The 19,785-nt window shown below is 46.7% G+C and overlaps 1 long non-coding RNA gene across 1 annotated transcript in view; it reads left to right on the plus strand.

Annotated features, from left to right (window-relative positions):
* The first annotated feature begins 1,360 nt into the window (after positions 1 to 1,360).
* Positions 1,361 to 19,785, plus strand: part of LOC135367844 (uncharacterized) — a 247,651-nt gene continuing 229,226 nt past the window's right edge. The window contains exon 1 of the long non-coding RNA XR_010414548.1: positions 1,361 to 1,628. This is a non-coding gene — a long non-coding RNA (uncharacterized LOC135367844). The remainder of the gene's footprint in view (positions 1,629 to 19,785) is intronic.

Here is a 19,785-nt window from a genome sequence, read left to right on the forward strand (position 1 = left end):
TTGCTGTCCAGCCCAGCTTTCTCAATCCTATCTCAACCATAATCCAGCCTTTTGTTTTCCTTGCAGATTTTCTTACAATCAACTGTTTCACTCGTGTTTTGCAGGATTGGATTGGATTTGAACCGAGAATAACGTGGAGATTGTTTTGCTATTTTCCACTTTTTTGTTGGGTTGCTTTGTATACGCTTGTTCTATGCATGCTTTGTTTTGTTTTTGGGTTTTCTTTTTTTCTTATCACTTGTATCATTGTATCTTATCTTTCTTTGTTATTTGCATGATACCCTGCTCCTTCCTTCACACCCTACACCATCGCCATGGGCTTTTAAAAGCGGACTTTAGGTTCACACAATTGGTTTATACATATATTTCCAATTCGAGGTATCGATTGTATGAACGTGCAGTTCTACGCTCTGAACGCAACTGCCGCAACAACCGCAAACTAAGCTGTACACACCATGTTTTGAGCTGTTCATTCAATATATTATGAAGGCGCCGACCCGAATTCCGTGTATTTTGCTTAATTCTTTACCATATGCGTATGGGAGAAAGCTTTAAAGTTTGGAAGCTCTCTTTCCCCCACTGAGATTACTAAATTTAGTGTCCTTCTTAATGTTTCGCCACAACAGATCCCAATTCCGAAACCTCAACGCTCGCTGAAAGCAAACACATACACAAGCATCGAGCGAAAAAAAAAAAGGCGTAATTTCCCAGAATTTAAGGTAGCACATGCGGACAGGTAAACATTACATGAAACTCCCACTGATCATCATTCAAATACAGTTATTGTTGCTCGGTAAACTAAGCATTCGAGCCGATCCACAAGACTGAAACATAGTAAATTAATCCGTGAGTTTCGTTGCAATAAAGATGTGTTTAAATTTTCTTTTTTTCCTCGTACTGTACGAGAATCGAACAAATTGCACTCTCGTCTTACACAAATTCCATCACCAACCCAGTTTTTACAAGGTCTTGTAGGCTAACTTTCTTTCTAGATTTCAGATGTTTAACACTTGGCATTTTGCACTGTGTATAGCCGTGTGTTGTATGTCGTGTACTCACCTCATCTGCCATGGCTATCAAGGGATGACTGGCAGTATCTTTCAAATAAATAAATAAACATGATGTCCTTGTCGCGTATACACGAGCTATAGTTTATCTTATGCCTCTCTGTTCAAAGATTTAGCGAGTACGTGACAAGGATCTGGGACGGTATTTTCCACAGCCATTAGGAACTGCGTAGAAAGGGAACACCAAGAGGTGGACTAGCAGACGCCACGCCCCCCATTTCCACTATTATCCGCCGCGCTGCGAACGTCGCCACCGTCAGTGTGGTTTGAAAGAGGCCGGCGTCCCTATTGATTGTAGCTCACTACGTGATTTGGAGCAGCGTGCGGGCCGTTTCCAGAGCTCTCCTCGGATACGTGCACCTCGTGGGACGCTCAGAGTGTTCTTCCAGTTTCGTGATCCTCATGGATGAGGGCGGCTCGGCTTTGCCTTTAGCTCCCGTTCGGACACTTCTCTACGCCGATGAACCGTCGACGAGTTCTCGACGAACCTCCATTCCTCGTGTCACACTTTGTGCCGATTTCCCTCGGTCTCCGGCGCGGAGCTCGACTGCTGCTGAAAAAGTAAGGACGTACTTTTAAGTCAGTTTCACTTCTTAACCTCAGAGGGGGGGAAAATCACAAGCTCGACTATATGACCTATATTATTATGTTACATGGAAAGGGGAAACCGTTTTGTGGTCATCTTTCCAGTTAACAACAGGTAGCAAACTTCACGGCTTGAAGCTAACTGAATATTTCTTTATATATGCGTGCACGAATATAGAGGTGCCGTTGGGTACTAGAGATATTCCGTGAACAAGTTAGAAATAGCGTTTCGCTGGGAGGTAACACTTACATTCTGGCGCAAAATGCAGACCCAAAGTCAAGTTGGAGATACAAGACATACATGCTGCGCTGATTATGAGTAATAAAACATCACTTACGTTTCGACAATATTTCATATGTCGACTTAGGTTTCGTGCTTTCCGATTTTCCATGGTTTTGTGCAAAGACGTGGCACCAGTTACATTAGCGCCATCCATGATATACGCTTCATGCACTACTAACTCAATGAGGAACCTCATCCACCCCGAAATCAGTTTTGCTCTTCATGATGATACACGAACGTTCGGAGGACTTTTTCAAGGGGGCCACAGTGCTGCCACAGGGGAAAGGGGGAGCGTGCCCCCCCCCCCCCCCCCCAGACGCACACGCACCACCTCTTTTTCTGGAAGCGAGCTTTGCGAACTGTGTGGCTGTTCAGAGGTTCCTATTATGGTATATGACAGTAATCATTACGACCTATGACTGAAGAGCGCACTATCTTCACAAGCGACAGAGCTACCTTGGGGCTCTAGGAGGGGTGGGGGGCACGGCCCTCCTTGCCCCCTCTCGGTACGCCAGTGTGATGATAACAGTATTATGTTAACAGCATTGGTTCGTAATAGGTCGTAAGGTAATACGCCGCAAGATCTCCCATATTTCTTGGGAGTTCAAATAAGGGCTCCTGCTAGAGCACAACAGGATATTGTACGTCGTGGAATGACTTCGTAGGTGCTATCCATAGTTTCTGCACTGCTCAGAAACACTCTCTTTTCATTTACGTTTGGACATTGTACGACTTATGTTTCTTAGATAGCTCTACACAACAAAATGATAGTATAATGGTATTATCATCATAAATTTAAACCATTTAGCACCCGAACACGAAAGATAAGTTAATATCAATGTGTTCATAGCACGAGACTTTACTAGACCTAGAAGCAAACGCAATCATGTTATTCAGAGACACAACATTCCCTGTAAAGTTAACTTGCTGAAGTAGAAGAATAGTTGATAATTCTCGTCTTCACGTCGCGAGACAAGTAAAATCGAAGAATGAACTTCTCAGATTTTTGTTTGCAGCAAGCACTAAAGAAAAGAAAAACGGACAACTGGAGGTAAGCTATCTTATTAGTTGCAATATCTAAGATTTATCAGAGGAAGAGCATTCACCACATAACTAAAAAGGTGAATGGCTTTTATTTCATCTAACTAAGAAAAGCACACGTTTGTTTATCTTTTTACCTTGTTCATGCATTATATGCTGAATGAATTTTAATTTCTTTTAATTTTCGTGGATACAAACCTTCAGCAATTTTGCGGACATCGAAGCAAATCGAAAAAATGTCTTCCAATTCCTTCACGTTTTTTTTTTCTTCCGAGGACTCATATCCCTAATCTGCAAAGGAGGGCTGGCTAGCCTCGCCGGATAAGCGGTTATTTTAAGCACTCGTCAGCGCGAAGTGGTGCTCAATCTACGTGCCGTGTCATTTATCTATCATATCGTTGAAAAGGGGATATTCACTAAAACTCAGCTCGGAAAGCATCAGTGGTGTGACTTGAGAATGAAAGATTCGAGCAATGTCTTTTTTTTTCTGTTCCAGCCTATATTTGAAAAGTTATATTGGCTTCACGTGTCGTCTTCCGACATATGAAGCCACTGATCGACCACTGATCGACCCTGACCCGGACTGCGTGGCGGATAATGCGTCTAAGGGATGCAGCGATGAGGCGCGGCATTCAGGCCAGCTGTAAAGTTTTTGCAGGCGACTAGTTCCGCTCTATTTTCATTTCGTATTCGTATTTCTTTCATGTTTTAAAACTCCCCCATTCATCATCTTAAAAATAAAGTTGTTGTTTTTCTTGTTTTAGAGGTAGCTGGTTAGTTTCTACATCTTAACGTTCCATAAGTTTTATTGTGATGGTGATGATGATGATATAACGATGCGCAAGAGATGCGCAAGGAAGCTTTATTGTTGTTCATTGATATCGTGTCCTGTCAAGGAAACAGTCTTTAGACAGAGGGGCGGGGAAGGAGACAATATTTTGACGACCGCTGTTGGCCACGCGCGAGTGGGCACTGTAGCTTCTAACCCACGGTCTACTAGATTATAGCGACAATGTCAATTGGACCACTTCCCAGCGCCGCATTCAGAAGCTAGCGCTGGCGCTGCTCATCGGTCCAGTTATTGCTTCCTCAGTTTCTACAATACTCTGTACTTCAGCTTACCTTAGTGTTTTTGTACAAGCAGTGGATGTCCCACGGAAGATGCTTCTTTCTAAAGTCGTTGATCGTCATCATTCTACACGTTTTCATAACAGCTGTTGCTGTCGTCTTCTACGGTAGTCGCACATTCCGCTGTCTGCGCGTTCAAAATTCACATTTCTATTGTCCAATTATGATGTAGATCTCGCGATCTGATGTGTAGCGCATCTAGCGGATCGTGCGGACGGGGTCCTCATGTAGATTGCTGATTATGACACGGTCGGTATAATCTAGTAAGCCGTGTTCTAGTAGGTGTGTACGCCAATAACAAGACCTCGAGGCTGTTCCTGGGCACGTAATAAGAAGCGTTATTATTGTTATTATTATTATTATCCCGAATGACATCGTTTTCGCTCCTGGATTGTTGATAGCAGGGAGTAAACACTTTTACAAACGCTTAAAATGTGCTTAACAACGTGTGCATGAATAAGCGATGTATAATGGCTGGTTACATTAACGATAAAAAACATGTTTCACAACAGTATTTGCTTCATACACATATTTGTCCGTGCACCGCATTGAACATGTATAGCGCATACGACCTCCAGTAACTGGGCACACTGGTTATACGGAAGCCGCTTATACACTGGCATCGCTACTCGTTATTAGCACGGCAACCAATTGGGGCCACAGACGGCAGACGTAGGATGGCGGCTGATTGCTGCCAATGAGGGTTTCGGAGTTGCCACCCCGGAGTACCGAATGATTCCGGAATCATTGCACATTAATAGAGCTCGGAATGGAATGATACCAGCTAATATTACTGGAGTGGGAATGGAATCATTCCAATTTTTCACCGGAATGAAATGAGAATTGAATTACCTGGATGGCCCTGCGAAATTATTGAGTTCACCGCTGTATCCTTTTACCCATTGAACCCACGGTCACGCATGCGCTTGTCCAGCGTCACGAGCCCGACTGCCGAGCACGGTTTTCTTCTGCTACTGAAGCGAAGCACCTTCGCCTCAGTTGTCTGGCGACGTAAACACCCAATTATTATTATGAAGCACCTTCGCAACGCATTTTGGATGCTGATTGTGACAGCGCAGCGAAGTCTGTTCTCAGATGCTTCCTTCCAGCAGCTAATGTTTGCGAACGGGAACATATGACACTCGTGGCCGTGATCAGCAGGAGAACTGCTGTTCGTAATCAACATTCCGTAATAAATATCTCAGAAAAAGTTTACTTATCACATTTTCAGGTGCATTAGTGTCGTTCCGATGTTAGCAACTCCTCTATACGTGTGTTTGTGCATCTTTGTTCCGGGTGAAGTCACCCTCTGCTCTGCTCGGATAAATGTATTAGACTTCTTGCTTGTTACGTTCATATTGTCTTGTTTAATCTTTCCGGCATTAAAGCAATGAAATGGGCGCTGCCAAGCTATTCTAGGACTGGGAATCGACTACAGCTCACGATTCCGAGTGATAGCATATATCTGCATTCCTCGGAATGGAATTGGAAAGGAATGGGCCACCTAATTCCGCAACGCTGCTGATGATCGTTTTTGTTCTGCTATCCTAATGTATCCGATTTGGAAGACAAGACTTTTCGACTCCAAACTGCTATATAGAATTCTAGATCCCATTCAGGATTTGCATCGAGTACACAATGGTTCGCCTCAGCATTCGAAAACGGCGAATATTCGCACAACCCTGTGCTTCAGCGATACACTCTTAGAAAAAAATGAAAAATGTTTAGCACTTATACCCTTGAGGTGGTGACGGCCTGTCTATATATGTTTGTACGAAAAGGTGCTAAGTTAAACCTTTTGAATGGGTGGAAATATTAAACCCTGCTGGCAGGTCGTAACGTTAAGAGCTTAAGGGAGAATATTGTACCCCTTGGATAGGTCGTAAAACTGCCACTACTGGGTGCTATACTATACCCTGTGGGCATGTGGTAAAACTTCCACCCCTAGGTGTTACATCATACCCTGTGGTGTTACATTATACCCTGCGCGGACGCGTGTGCGTGCGTATGAGTCCATCTCCTAACGGCATATTCGAGTATGACATTTCCCGTCCGCCTAATCCCGGCGCATTTAGTCCTTTAGAGCTACAATTGACAAAAAGTTATCTTCAGCCACGGATCACCAAGGGAAAGGCGCAAACAAAAATTACCCGCGCCTACAAACATGCAAACTTAGCGCGCAAGGCCACATGCGCAAGGTTAGGCTGAAAGGTTGTGCAGATTCCCGCCATATAATCACATATGTGGGAGAAATTTGCTGGAGAACGGACACTATTAATAGGCTGCTACTTCGCAAATTCTGGGATTGTTTTCGTCTGAAAAGCGACTTTGCAAGTGAGGGTTCGGAGATTTCCTCATTGTAGGAACGGAAAGTCTGCCGCCACAATTGACAACATTTCGGACTGAAATACAACCGTGTTGCTGACTGTGTTTATTACTTAAATTACTCCTTAAACACGATGATACCGTTTCTTCCAGAAATTATCCTTGTGGCATGTAATAAACCTGTGTATTCTAGGTGGTAAATGAGCTGGGTTTCCACCTTGTTAATGTTGTCGACCGAAAGATGGCGCCGCAAACAAGGAGGTAAACAGTCCCGTTATACTCTTCCGCAAGGGGACGCTGCAGCCTTGGTGATAAGAGAACCGGTTACCGCCTTCTCAAACTTTTTTTTTTCTTTTTCTCTAATAGTGTATGGACACATTCACACCCTCCACTCGAAGCTCCGAGATTTAACATCACACACTTTTTTGTAGTAGTCCCTCTGGTTTACCGGTCAAACGGGAGGCCGATCTTCCACCGAAGCGATCACATCGTACCCTATGTGCAGAATCGAACGAAGTCGTTATAACGAAAACGAAACCTGGAGGAACACAACGGACACCACAGTTGATTCTCAAACACAGCAAAGATGGCATCGAGACCAGTTCACTTCACCGCAAGATACCTCAACAGAGAGAAAAGTGGGGACACAGAGACGCTGTTTACGCAACTACCCTCCTCCTATTGTCCCCTTGTTGCTCAAGAGGAACAATAACCTTTGGCCCAATTACTTTCTTCACTGAATGTCAGCACAACAGCTGCGACTGTCGGCAAGGTGTCTGTACAGCTCAGAAATGAAAAGTTCCTATGTACCGCCAATCTTGTGTACAACAAACGTCTGGCGAATGTACGAGGGGCCTTCAAGTCAAACCGGGACTTTTCATTTTTCGCAAAAGTAAAATGAACTTACAGGCGAGAAATTAGTTTTATTTTTCAACGTAATCTCCAGCTGCACTAATGCACTTGTCCCAGCGTTTCACGAGGGCTTGGATGCCAGCAGCGTAGAAATCCTTACCGACGCGTAGCAGCCATGATCGGACCGCATTCTTGACCTCGTCGTCGCAGCTGACGTAGCGGCCCCCAAGGGACGTCTTCAGTAGCCCGAAGAAATGGAAATCGCTGGGGGCGAGGTCTGGACTGTAAGGGGGATGTGGCAGCAACTCCCAGCCAAGTTCCTGTAAGGTGCGTGTCGTGAGATGCGCGGTATGCGGGCGTGCATTGTCCTGTAGGAGGAGGACTCCTTTGGCGATGAGGCCCGGCTTTCCGAAACTGGACGTGTTCATGAATGATAGTGTTCAACGTTCCCACAGAAAGGTCCGTCTTTCGAGCCAGTTCCAGACATGTTATCCGTCGGTACTTGAGGATCAGGCGCTCCACACGTTGGTTGTTCTCAGGAACTCTGACGCTGGGTTCTGAGCCGCCCCGGCCGGGATCGTCCTACACTGATGTACGACCGTCTCGGAACCGTTTGCACCACTCAAACGCGCTTAGATGGAAACTTTGCTGCGGCTAAGTGAATCGTGGTCATACTGGGCCTGAAGTCTTCTGTGAATTTCAGATGACTTTACGCCTTCATTCACGAGAAACTTCACGACAATTCGCTGTTCGATGTGCGCGCTCACCTCGTGGTCGGCCATCTTGTCTAGCACGTGTCTTCTGTTTTGCACAAACCTTGGACCACTATGTGGTGAACGCGGAGGCCTGTCGCGTGTGAAAATGATAAAAAGAAGTATCGCGAGCCATTTGTACACTCAGGAGACCCCGTTTGACTCGAACGACCCTCGTCGCAAAGAGCTGAGAGTTGAAAGACGGGCGTGTTGGTATGGGTCTGTGGCGGCCCGTGTACGACGATGACGACGTACCTCTGTCCATGTCGTCTGGTATGTTTCCTGCTCTCCCCCTTTTGAATAAGCAAAGAGCGCGCCGTTTTAATTTGCACTCAATGTGCTCACACTAAATAATGTCACACAATAGACGATTTCAGAAATATTGACGAAAATGCTGATTTCTCAAAAAGCCGATGAGTACGATGAATCACTGTTTTTCGAGTTTGTCCAAATACACTGCGCGTTTGGGACGCATGGTGCTAGACACTACCGAACAGCGCGTTTATGTTATGGTGCACTGGTTTCCACTCATGTCTTTAGAGATGTTTGAACGGTAAAAAGCACCTTGACCAGAACTGTTTAACCACACATGTTCGTCGTACATGTATGAGGGGATACTCCTGTTTAATGTATGATCTCTAATCAGTTGTAACGCCTGCCTTAAAGTAGCACAAACGTCTTTTTTAACACTGTTTTCTTCGTATAAACCTGTTAAGCAGGTCAGTAAGATGCACAATGAGAAGTAATTCACACCATACAGTGATAATTATCGCAGAAATTGCATTTAAAATACGCCGCAAAAAGCGGCTGTGCGCAACGGCGGTTTAGAGCAGTACCAGCCTATGATCTGCCTGGGACATCGCGCTGACGCAACAGGGGTCACACTCGCTGATTGGACCAGAGGAATGTTGTCTGCTACTCAGCTGTCGTCTGCTACTGGGCTGTTTGCGGTTCTGAAAAAGCCATGCTCATGCCTCTGTCCATTATTCGGCCGCTCCTTCTATCCCCAATTCTGCGGAGGAACTGGCAGAACTAGTTTACAGGACCAAACGGACAGGGCGCTGACCCCCACTAATCAGCGAAAGAGAACGAGATCCCCTGTGACGTCATGGGTGGCGTGGCATCATACTTCTCCTCCTCGTTATTCCCGGAGTGGCGAATTAAGGTTGAACGGGCGGAGCCATGTTTATGCGAGGTTTTTTTTTCTGGGAAACAAATTGCACACATGAAAACCTTTCGCGCTACTCGGGAAAATGACACACACTTTCATCAGACGTCTTAATCTGAAAACATTTTTGGATGCCCATCTGTACTACTTTAAGGGATAACGGCAAGTTGAAGATCGTGTTCTTGTGGCTCGATGCTCTACGTTTCGTCATTCCATACCGCGCGAAAAATGCACTGCTTCCCTGTGATTCTTCACGAGATCCACACAGCTTGTCAGGCTCACAGGGCGAAAGGAGGATAGGGCATTTGGGGGGTTGCCTTGTTTCAAGATGGGAACAACCAATGCCTCCTTCCATGTGTGTGGTAAAAATCCTTGTTGCCAAGACGTGCTATACACATGAAGGAGAGCTTGGAGTGACCGCCCGTCAAGGTTTCGCAGGGCGCCATAGGTGATTGTATCGGGTCCAGGGGACGAGCCGGCGTTCACAAGCTGCAACGCTGCCTTTAGCTCGATTAGTGTGAAGTAGCTCGATTAGTGAAACTGATGGAGAGAATGATTTTGCATCGCCTCGACTGGTGGCTCGAAAAACAACGTGCGTTCCCTCACGAAATGGCTGGATTCCGTCGCCACCGAAGCTCCATGGATCCAGTTCTCGACCTAGTCTCTACAGTTCAACATGCTCGTGCCCATCGACGGATCGTCCTATCGGTTTTCCTCGACATCAAGCGCGCATATGATACCGTCTCGCACATTTGTGTGCCGCACGCCTTGCGCTCGTTTGGGGTATCCGGTCGGCTCTTCATCTGGCTCCAAGACTTCCTTACGGACCGAACTGTCGCTGTCCGTACGTCCCAAGGCCAAAGCCCTCAGCATCCTGTTCCACAAGGAGTTCCCCAAGGAAGCATTCTCAGCCCGACACTCTTTAACGTGGTGATGACTGGCCTACAAGCAGCAATTCCTCGTAAAGCGTCGTTTTCCGTGTATGCAGATGACGTCGCCCTTTCGACAGTAGGAAAATCACGCCCAGCCATACAGCGCCGCCTGCAGCTCGCTTTAAATAATATCCATACGTACCTCACACACCTTGGGATGGACCTTTCACCTGAAAAGTGTGTCGATCTCCCTTTCACGCGCAAAGCTATGGCCAATTTCCCTCTTTGGCTTTGTACAAAGAAGCTTGAGCCAGTACGCTTCCACCGCTTCCTTTGCGTGGTAATCGACTCGGACTCGCGCTGGGCTTAGCACATTAAACACATTGAAACTAAAGTGCAGCGATGGCTCCCCGCATTTCAACATCTTTCTGGCTCAGGATGGGGCTGTGATCAGCGTTCCCTGCTCGCGGTTCACGCGGCATGGGTGAGGGCGACTCTGCTTTACAGCCTTCCTATTCTGCACAGGATATCAACAACTTCATTAAATACACTTCGGTCCCTGTTTGCTCAAAGCCTTCGTCGATGCCTCAGAGTTCCAAGAATGGCTGAAACACGGCAAGTACTGGCTGAAGCTGGTGAGCTCCCGATTCAGGTTCTCCGTGAACGTGAAACGGCTCGGCAATTCATCCGTTTGCGTGCTCACGTTCCCCACCACCCGCTCTTCAGGAAAATTCGATACCGCCGTGAAAGCGACTTCTATCGAGTAGCGCAGAGGACACGCCAGACTCTCACTGGCTTCATAACTAAGGGCACTATACCGCCGGAAGCCCCCTGGTATCTACCGGCGCCGCCCACTTTTGTACGCCTTCCAAACCTTCTGGAAAGAAGAACTCAGGTCCCCTCTCAAGTCCTCCGAGCCCATTTTCATGCTCTGGCAGACGAGAAGTTTTCTACGTTTACGGCAGCATATACCGATGGCGCATCCCGAAACAACAAGTCTGCCTCAGCATTCGTCATACCATCCGAAGGCGTAGTGCACGGAAGACGCCTTTCACATCCAACCTCCTCCACGGCTGCGGAACTCTATGCCATCCTTTTCTTTCTACAACACATCGCTGATTTTACACCGGGGGAATGGGCAGTCTTCACAGACTCCAAATCTGCACTTCAAGCTATTGAAAATTCCGGCATACGAGGCCCATCCGCACCCCTAGTCACAGATGTGTTAATGGCTTACCACACTGTGTACGCAGCAGGCCGCAGGCTCGTTCTCCAGTGGGTTCCAGTCCATTGTGGTGTCGTGGGGAACGAGCAGGCCTACAGCGCCGCAGAAGCAGCACTCTCGTATCGGAAACGGACCAGTATTGTTCTGCTGAGCGGAGACCGCCGTTCAATTCTCCGACGCCTAGTGATACCCCTGGCTTCCCGCCAATGGACAACCGACATTCTTCCCCTCTATGTTGAGCAGAGTTGATCCAACGCTCGCTTTCCGCATGCCACGAAACACCTCTCGTCAAGATGCTGCGTTAATCCACCGAATGCGCCTCGATGTGGCCTTTACAGCTCAGTGGCGTTACCGCTTGAAACAAGTTGACTCTCCCACCTGCTGCCACTCTGGTGTGCTTGAGGATCTGGAGCATATTCTTCTTGATTGCTCCCACTACCAACCTTCCCGAACCACACTCTCCGAGTCTCTTCGTCAGCTGGACTCTCGCCCCTTCTCCCTATCGAAATTGCTTGGTCCCTGGCCTAATCCAGCCCAGCAACGCTCTGTGCTGAAAACTCTTCTGACATTTCTGGACACCATCGGACTTCGATCGTTATTGTGAAGGGGATCGTTATTTTATTCCGCACATTCCCACCAGCAATGGGGTAGAGTATCGTTTGTGGCGATGAACCTCCCCACTCTCCAAAGCCGAAATAAAGTTGTTGTTGTTGTTCACGAGATCCCGCGCGATGGCCACTTGTGATGTTTATCTGAAGTCGTGGCCTATACCGAAACGGTCTTCACGTGCTGACGGCCACAGTGCGCAAACTTATAACAACAATTACAATAAAGAACGCTAAGGTCAGTTCGGTATCCTGCCTCTAGCTGATCAAGTGCAAATCTTCAATGTAAGCTAACAGAAACTGCAGTAGTAGTAGGGCAGGTTGCTTCTATCCCTCTTAAAGTCGACGAGGTCTTGGTTGACGTTCACGAAGTGTATTGCGTCTTGTTATGTCATCTGTCTTTTTACCTTGCGTTGTTCCCCCTCTTGTCTTTTTATCGATTTTCAGCACGAATAGAAAGCTGAGTATTCCGGAGTCGATAAAATCCCTCGAGGGGTACTCAGCCGCATTATGTGGAGCTTAATCCGCGTGGGTATGAACTTGCGGTTCCAAAGGTTTCTGGTCGCTGACCGGCATTTATTTTTGCGACTAGCGTGACGCCAGCTCTCCTTAACTTGGATTGCTATATATGTGGGTGGGTGGGTGGGGGCGGCGCGTGGGGATGTGTGCTTATCCGGAGAAAAAGAGCCGACGTCAGTTAAGCGCAACGTTACCTCGATTGAAAAAATGAGTAAGAAGAAGATGAGAAGAAAAAAAGCTCACTGAGTGGTGCGTCGCTGATTCAAATTAATTTGTTGCCGATGTGTTCGTCTCCAGTCTACTCATAAATTACGCGGCTCTCAGGGAGTGGAGTGCCACTTTTGTTACACTCAATTGTGGGCAATGTAGTTTGGGGTCGAGCAACACCCCGTCCTCACTCCAACTTCTGCCTTGGGCAGGATGACCGTAAAGTGCCTCAACTCTTCCAGAGACACTGTCTAAAGTCTGCACATTAGTCGGAGAAAGTTTTACCCACCTAATATACAGGGTGTCCCAGAAAACGTGTCATTGAATTATAATAAAAAAACTACGCCATCTAGAATCATGCGGTCAACAGCATTCGTTCTTATTAGGTTTTTGCCACCTCCTAATGTGAATGCCATGTACTCCAAGTTTAATTATGTAAATATTTGCGAACTGAACTCGGAAAATTTCCAAGTAAAGGTCACTTTTTTACCCCACCAATATGAAGAGCGTGCCGAATTCACTCAAATTCATGATAATTCACAGTGTAATTCACGAGCTATCCCACCGGAAAAAATAGCCGAATATCATGCTTTTCGGAGCACCGGACCATAGCGCGCGATGACTTTTTGAGCGCAATCGCTCTCGATACGGCGAAAGGAGGTTCCGAAGCCAGCCCACAGAAAGATAGTAGGAAAAGTAACAGTTCCTAAAATTGGGAAAGGGAAAGCATTATCCCAGCGAAAGTCAGACGTGATAAGCCGTTCCTGTTTTATCTCTTTCTGCGATGTCGAGGAGGGCTTGGTTTCCAACCTCCTTTCGTCGGACTGACAAAGATTGCGTTGAAAAATTCATCGTGCGCTATTCTGTGCGACCTCCGTAGAGCATGATGTTCGGCTATTTTTTCCGATGGAATAGCTCCTGAATATCCCTGTCAATTATCATTAATTTCACTAAATTAGACACGCTCTTCACATTGGTGGGGTAAAAAAGTGACCTTTACTTGGCAAATTTCCGACTTGAGCTCGCAAAAATTTACATAATTAAACTTACGTTACACGACATTCACATGAGGAGGTGGCAAAAACCCAGTAAGAACAAATGCCATCGACCGCATGACTCTAGGTGGTGTAGTTTTTTTATTATAATTCAATGACACGTTTTCTGGGACACCCTGCATATGTACTCTTCGACCTTAGCAACGTGTAAATGAGAAGTAGCCACGGGTTCCTTTCAGCGTTTACTTTAACAGTACACCTGAATAGGAAATGTGACAGATCTGGCACCACATCGCGAATGGGGCAGTCGGATAGTTGATGAGTAAATAGGGAGTGTTAGTTCGTCACTCCTGCTCCTCTGATAACTTTTCGACTCAGTGTTCCGCAACGTGTGCGTGCGTAAGCTGAACCGGAGATCTCTACCGTCTACAAAAAATATCGGAATCCCAGTTATTTCGAATTCACCGGACTTCTTTCGTGCGCGCCTTCGCGCTCCCACTCAGGTGGAGCATGCACAGAACGCGCGCTTGGGAACAAGATGGCTGACAACCAGAGAAATAATATCGTTCGCTCGCGCCGTGCATGCAGCTTCCTGAAATCATGGCTGGGTGACAGCCAGGGGTGGCGGACAACCAGTAGCGGATGTTCTGAAGCAAGGAGACCGGACTGCTGACGAGGCGTAGACTTCTTAGTGCCGTGTGTGGCTTGCCCCGTACGGACGCCTAAGCCTAAGTGCATACGATTTTTGACCAAACGCTGTCACCGGTGCATAAATGCGCAGATAAACATTTAGCAACATTAGGTAATCCACAAGCGTTGGGACAAATGCTTGTAACACGCGTTTCATGCGCATAACTGGATCCTAACTAATGATACGAGCAAATGAAGTTCAGCTTTGTCCGTGCAGATGGCGTCTGGCGTCCGGGCGATGGAGTCATTCCCAATGACTCGTGAGTCGTATCCGTTTGCGGAGATCGTATCGATCGGCGTGTTATCGTAGTGGGAACTAAAACTCCCTAATGTCCTGAGGCTGAAACACACCAAACAGACGACGACAACGCAAGCATCAAGGTGCCGAAGAACAGGAAGAGTTGGAATGTGGCAGTCGTCGAAACTTTCCCGCCACTCTCTGGCTTTTTTCTCGACTACCTTAGTTTAACTGGATAGTTCTTCACTCGTCACATCTTCTAGTCGATCTAGTCTTCACTCGTCACAAAACGTTTGAGTGACGTTACAGTGAACTACAAATAAATCCGTTTGCCTGGTCCAGTACATCAATATACGCTTTCGCAGAACATTAGTAGTCGCTCCTCGTGCAGCAAAGGGCGGAACAGATTCCTTATTTTCGTAGGACTTTGTTTTCTTTTCTCGGACAAGATTGCTTTTTACGGCGACCTTTCGCTTTACAACAGGGTTGCACATCAGCGACGTGACACGCCTGCATATTGCCGCGTTGGTTCTTTTGTCTCGTCTTTCAGATTTTCTTTGTTGCGAAAGTAGGCATCTTTGAAACGGCATAATTGCCCGGGCACATTAAACGCGGGCAGCATTCGGCGAGACGTGTGCTCGCATTTGGCAACCAAACGAGCGCAAACGTTGATCGAATTCGACGGTTACGTGCCATGAATGGCAAACTACCGCCATGGAGGAGAGCATGAAGCTGTGAACGACAGTCTCAAAATTGTCGAGTAGAAAGGGAGACAGTTTCTCAATCATGCAAGTCGCGGAACAAGCTGCCGAGACTTCACTTGACTTCCGGACAAGAACTGTGTACATGCGTATTTTTTACTTTGTGTTAACGCCGCGAAGCAACTGTGGCTAAGGGCGGCGCACAAACGGGGACAGATGGAGAGAGGACAGTAGGGGAACTGGGGGATACGGGAGTCAGTATGCGTCCTGGACCGACTTCAGAGGGAACTGTGCCGACATTCGACTGGAAAGTTTGCCGGAAAAACCAGGGAAAACTTCAGACAGCACAGCCGATAGTAGTATCTGTAATGATAGGGAGCTTCAGGATTGAGGACTGCATGGCGCCTTTTTGGCCCCACAGAAATAAGGTCGTCAACACTGCGCATGCCGAGAAGGCAAACGGGTTCAGAGGTTTTGAGTGCGCATAAAAATTCTCGAAAACAGTGTTTATTTCTCGAAAATAGTATGGTACCACAAAACTGACGGCGCACGCTATCGCTGTCGCTGCGTAAACTCCTGAAGGAAGGTGAGGTCCAGAGTAGCATCTCAAACAAGAGCACGTATTTGTCGTAGCACCTGGGTTGGTTTTCGATCCCGGAGCTCTTCATTTGTGAATTCCTACTGCAACCGTTGCTGCGCTGACATTCTCGCGAAAAACATGATTATCGTACGGAGCATCGAGTGCAGGCTGCAGTATGACGTCGTGGATTCCTGCAGCGGTATTAGCCGACAACGTGCCGATGATAAAGCCGCACGTGGTTATTTGAAACGCTATGTCGCGCGCGGCGAACTGTGTCTCTTCCGCACAATCCAAATTTGAGGATCGTATGCCCCACACTCTCACAACACAGCTTCGCCACATAACACGGTGAAGCGCAACCTTTGCAGGCAATGATGCCGTTACCATTCTTGGTTTGTGAAGGGTGAGGGGCGTACGCCTTTTTCTGACAATTAGCATAACTGCGTAATGGCATCTTCGATTGGCAGGCACGTGATTACACTAGAGCAGAGGTCGGGAAAACAACTGATGATTGCGATAACTCATGATATGCACAATCACGATCGCCGATTGCGTGAGTCCCGCGTGTTTTCACACCGCGTGGCAGCACCTCTGCGATAATTTGCCATCACGTTGGCATGGAAACGCGAAGGACCGCGATTATTGTGATCGCACTCACGCTGCACTCAGATATCGGGTGCGTTTTTTTCTTCTACCCGGGTAGCCCCCGGGTTACGCACCACGGGACTCGAGTAAGATGTCACGTGAACTGTGGGTAGGTACCCCCGTTTAGAAATTTTCGCCCATTACGAGTTACGCCCGTCTCAGCGAACATGGCAGCAGAGGCAGACGACGTTTTTGACGGGGACATGATTGTAGAAGCTGCGGCACTTGTGCTGCTTGACGCATTTGACGAAGGGGAAGATGATGACGAAGGAAGAAAAAGGCATGCATCCAACGAAACAACAGTCGTGCTAAAGCCACCGAAATACGCTCGGAATCCGAAAGTTAAAAGTCGCGGGACTCTCACTTGACGTCGTGTGACGTCATAACCCTCTGCTACCCACCTGCTGAGCTGGGTCAGTGAGAGTAGGTACCCAGAGTAACCCTCGAGCGACGAGAGTTGAATTTTCGCCGGTAGGTTATGACGTCACTTCCGTCACCCTCGATTTTTCGCCCAGTAAGGGTTACCCCCGAGTTACCCGGGCAGAATAAAAAAAACGCACCCATCTCTCTTAGTGCACTTATGCTGACGCGTCTCTCAGCGGTAGTAACGGGAACCACTGTTCCCGTTACTACCGAACAAAGTATTATTTATAAGTATTTCCGAATTCCGAAGGAAGTATTTCGCTTCGGTGCCATTATCGCGTGAGTCCGCGATCACTGTCATTGCGTCGCTACGGCAGTCTGATGTCGATGTTGAAATTGCTGCTGCACATTCGCCCTTCCTTTCTGGAACGTTTTATATTAGTGTATTTTCATTTCTTTTTTTCCCTGCCAGGGGCAAGAGAGCAGGTTGTAAAATTAACCGATGGGGTAGTGTGTTTCGGTATTGCAACCGCGCATGACGCTTATTCGCACATTTGAATTTTTTTCGGTCAACCAGGCGTATCATGCATTACAATATATGCATCATAATGGCATTGTACGCACCATAATTTTGCCAAAGGGTCCATTCTACCCGTGTGTTGGGATTTGATTATTCGCTGCAGTAATTTATGTGACCAACAACGTACATGACGATGATGTATGTGGAACTTCGTTTTGTGACTTGTGGCGTACTATCCCTGTGAAGTGAGCCTCAAACGACATGCGTGTGCGCTGATTATTAGATTACTGGTAGGATTTGTGGTGTTTGATTCTGGTTTTCACACGTTCGGCGTGCAAAATCGGATCTGATCGGTGATTATTTCGCCCGGCTACTACCTGTCGCTGGCGTTTGATGGTGGCGTTTTAAATTGCAAGACAGTTGGTGGAAAGGACACTCCCATGTACATAGTGAACGCAGTGCTCCAGGCTCTAGATAGGCCGCTTCTTGATGAACCTGTGCATATCTTACGCATAGCCCTTGTAATCTGGCCCTGTGAGAGGTGGGAGCGCAGTTGTTTACTATTTTTTCTGGAAATGATTTCACTTCTTCGGTCCATTGTGCTTCCACATGAAGCCAAAATGAAATAATACTGAGCAGGTTGAAACGCTCATTCCGGAGATTACTGGTGTACTAATCATTTCCATCCATCGCGTGAAGATTGTGGCGATCTACGTTTATCTGTGCTGCTTTTCGCTAAATACCGAATACCAGAAGCCCTGTACCTATACTGACCTAACCAGTATGCAGGGATATTTCAAATTGTTCAGCACTTCTTTCCACCGCCTTTCTAGTACACATTAGTGACTTTGTATTATGCACCAAACTTTATTTGCCTTGTCGCCTTCGCACCCGGGCAGCTATAATTGGCAATAGGGCTTTTCGAATTTTAGCAAAAGAGAAGAATTATTGTGTTCCTAATCTGTTTATCAAGGTTCGAAACCACGCGTGGTCCATCGTTCATCGAACATATGCCTAATGAAGAGATACATTCAGTCGTGGTAAAGGTCGCGCCACAAGTCTTTATATCAAGTAACTCAGTTATCCATTTCCCGGTGTGATTTTTTACATTATCTTGCGAGTGCACTAATATGCCATAACTGACATCTCGTGCTGATATCGTGATCGCGAGAGTGCGATAAGTCATAATGATTCGTGTGAAGTCCGTCTGGCGACGTGATCATCTGCGATCGTCAAGTTTTACCGCCTGGAGCCGTTTGATTATTTCAAGCTCCCGAAAATATTGCAATCAAAATATATTGCGATACAGGGCGCGATATCGCCCTTCGCGTGAGTTCGTAGTAAGCGTGGGGTCGACGCGCTCTTATCAGATGATTGTGATCGTGAGCCAAAATGCCGACCTCTGCTCTAAAGCGCGCGTTCTATCTTCCACTCGATGGCCTAAGTTGCCTTTGCGCGAGTAAAATCGTCATCATAATCATCATCATCATCACTATTTTCGACTGGTCATGACGCAGCGCTCTGACAACAGCTTTGGCCAGCTGTTTCTTTCTTCCATCTTCTTTCTTTCTCCAGCTCGGTGTGCTCTGGCTTAGATCATTGGTACCGCCAGTCGAAGATACCAAAAAAAAAAAGACAAAAAAAGTAGAGAAAGTAATTTTCACAATTTTCCCCTTTTTCAACAAATCACGGGAGAGAACGATGCCATTCGGGATGATGTTTTTTTTGTTTTTTTTTTGTTTAGAGCGGGTTATGCGGTGAAGTTCTGTTTTTAAAGTGCAGAATGGCCGTAATCGAGAAGTCGCTGTCGCTTCCAAACTGGAACACATAGTCGGAGTCGAGGGTGTTGGAACGCAGTTGAAGCATGACATGGCTGATGATGGATAGGCCAATGTTCTACACCAATTATTTTCACTACAAACTATTATCTATTGTAATGATCATCCCCCGCTGCTTGTTTTCACATCAACCGCTCCAAAGCACGCGCCTTTCAACGTAGCATGAGCGCTGCTCCCCCTGCGCTTCCTATCGGCACAGTTTTGGCTGATTTGTAGAGCAAAATTCGGCTATGGATACTCCAACGTGCGTACGCGTTTCAGCTGTTTTTTTTAAATGAAATGGCTTTTGTCAAGGATTGTCTCTCATTCTTCTACCCCGCTTTTTTCCGAAATCCCATAACGAAAGAGTCATGTGCGATGAGTTTCAGGTGTTTTAGATAATTTGTCATCTTGTAAAACTATAACTCTCTTGGAGAGCACGACCGCATGTCCTTATAACTCAACTACAGAAGCGACTTAGGCGCTACTCTCGTATCTTTATTATCTGTAACAGATAAAAACTAACAGCCTGTATATTTTGTCCTCTCCTGCTATGGCACGACAAGGCTCACAATATTACTAATTGAAGAAGTGAACTAAAAGTTTC

Source organism: Ornithodoros turicata, chromosome 1 (assembly GCF_037126465.1).
Source record: "Ornithodoros turicata isolate Travis chromosome 1, ASM3712646v1, whole genome shotgun sequence".
Lineage (NCBI taxonomy): Eukaryota > Metazoa > Arthropoda > Arachnida > Ixodida > Argasidae > Ornithodoros > Ornithodoros turicata.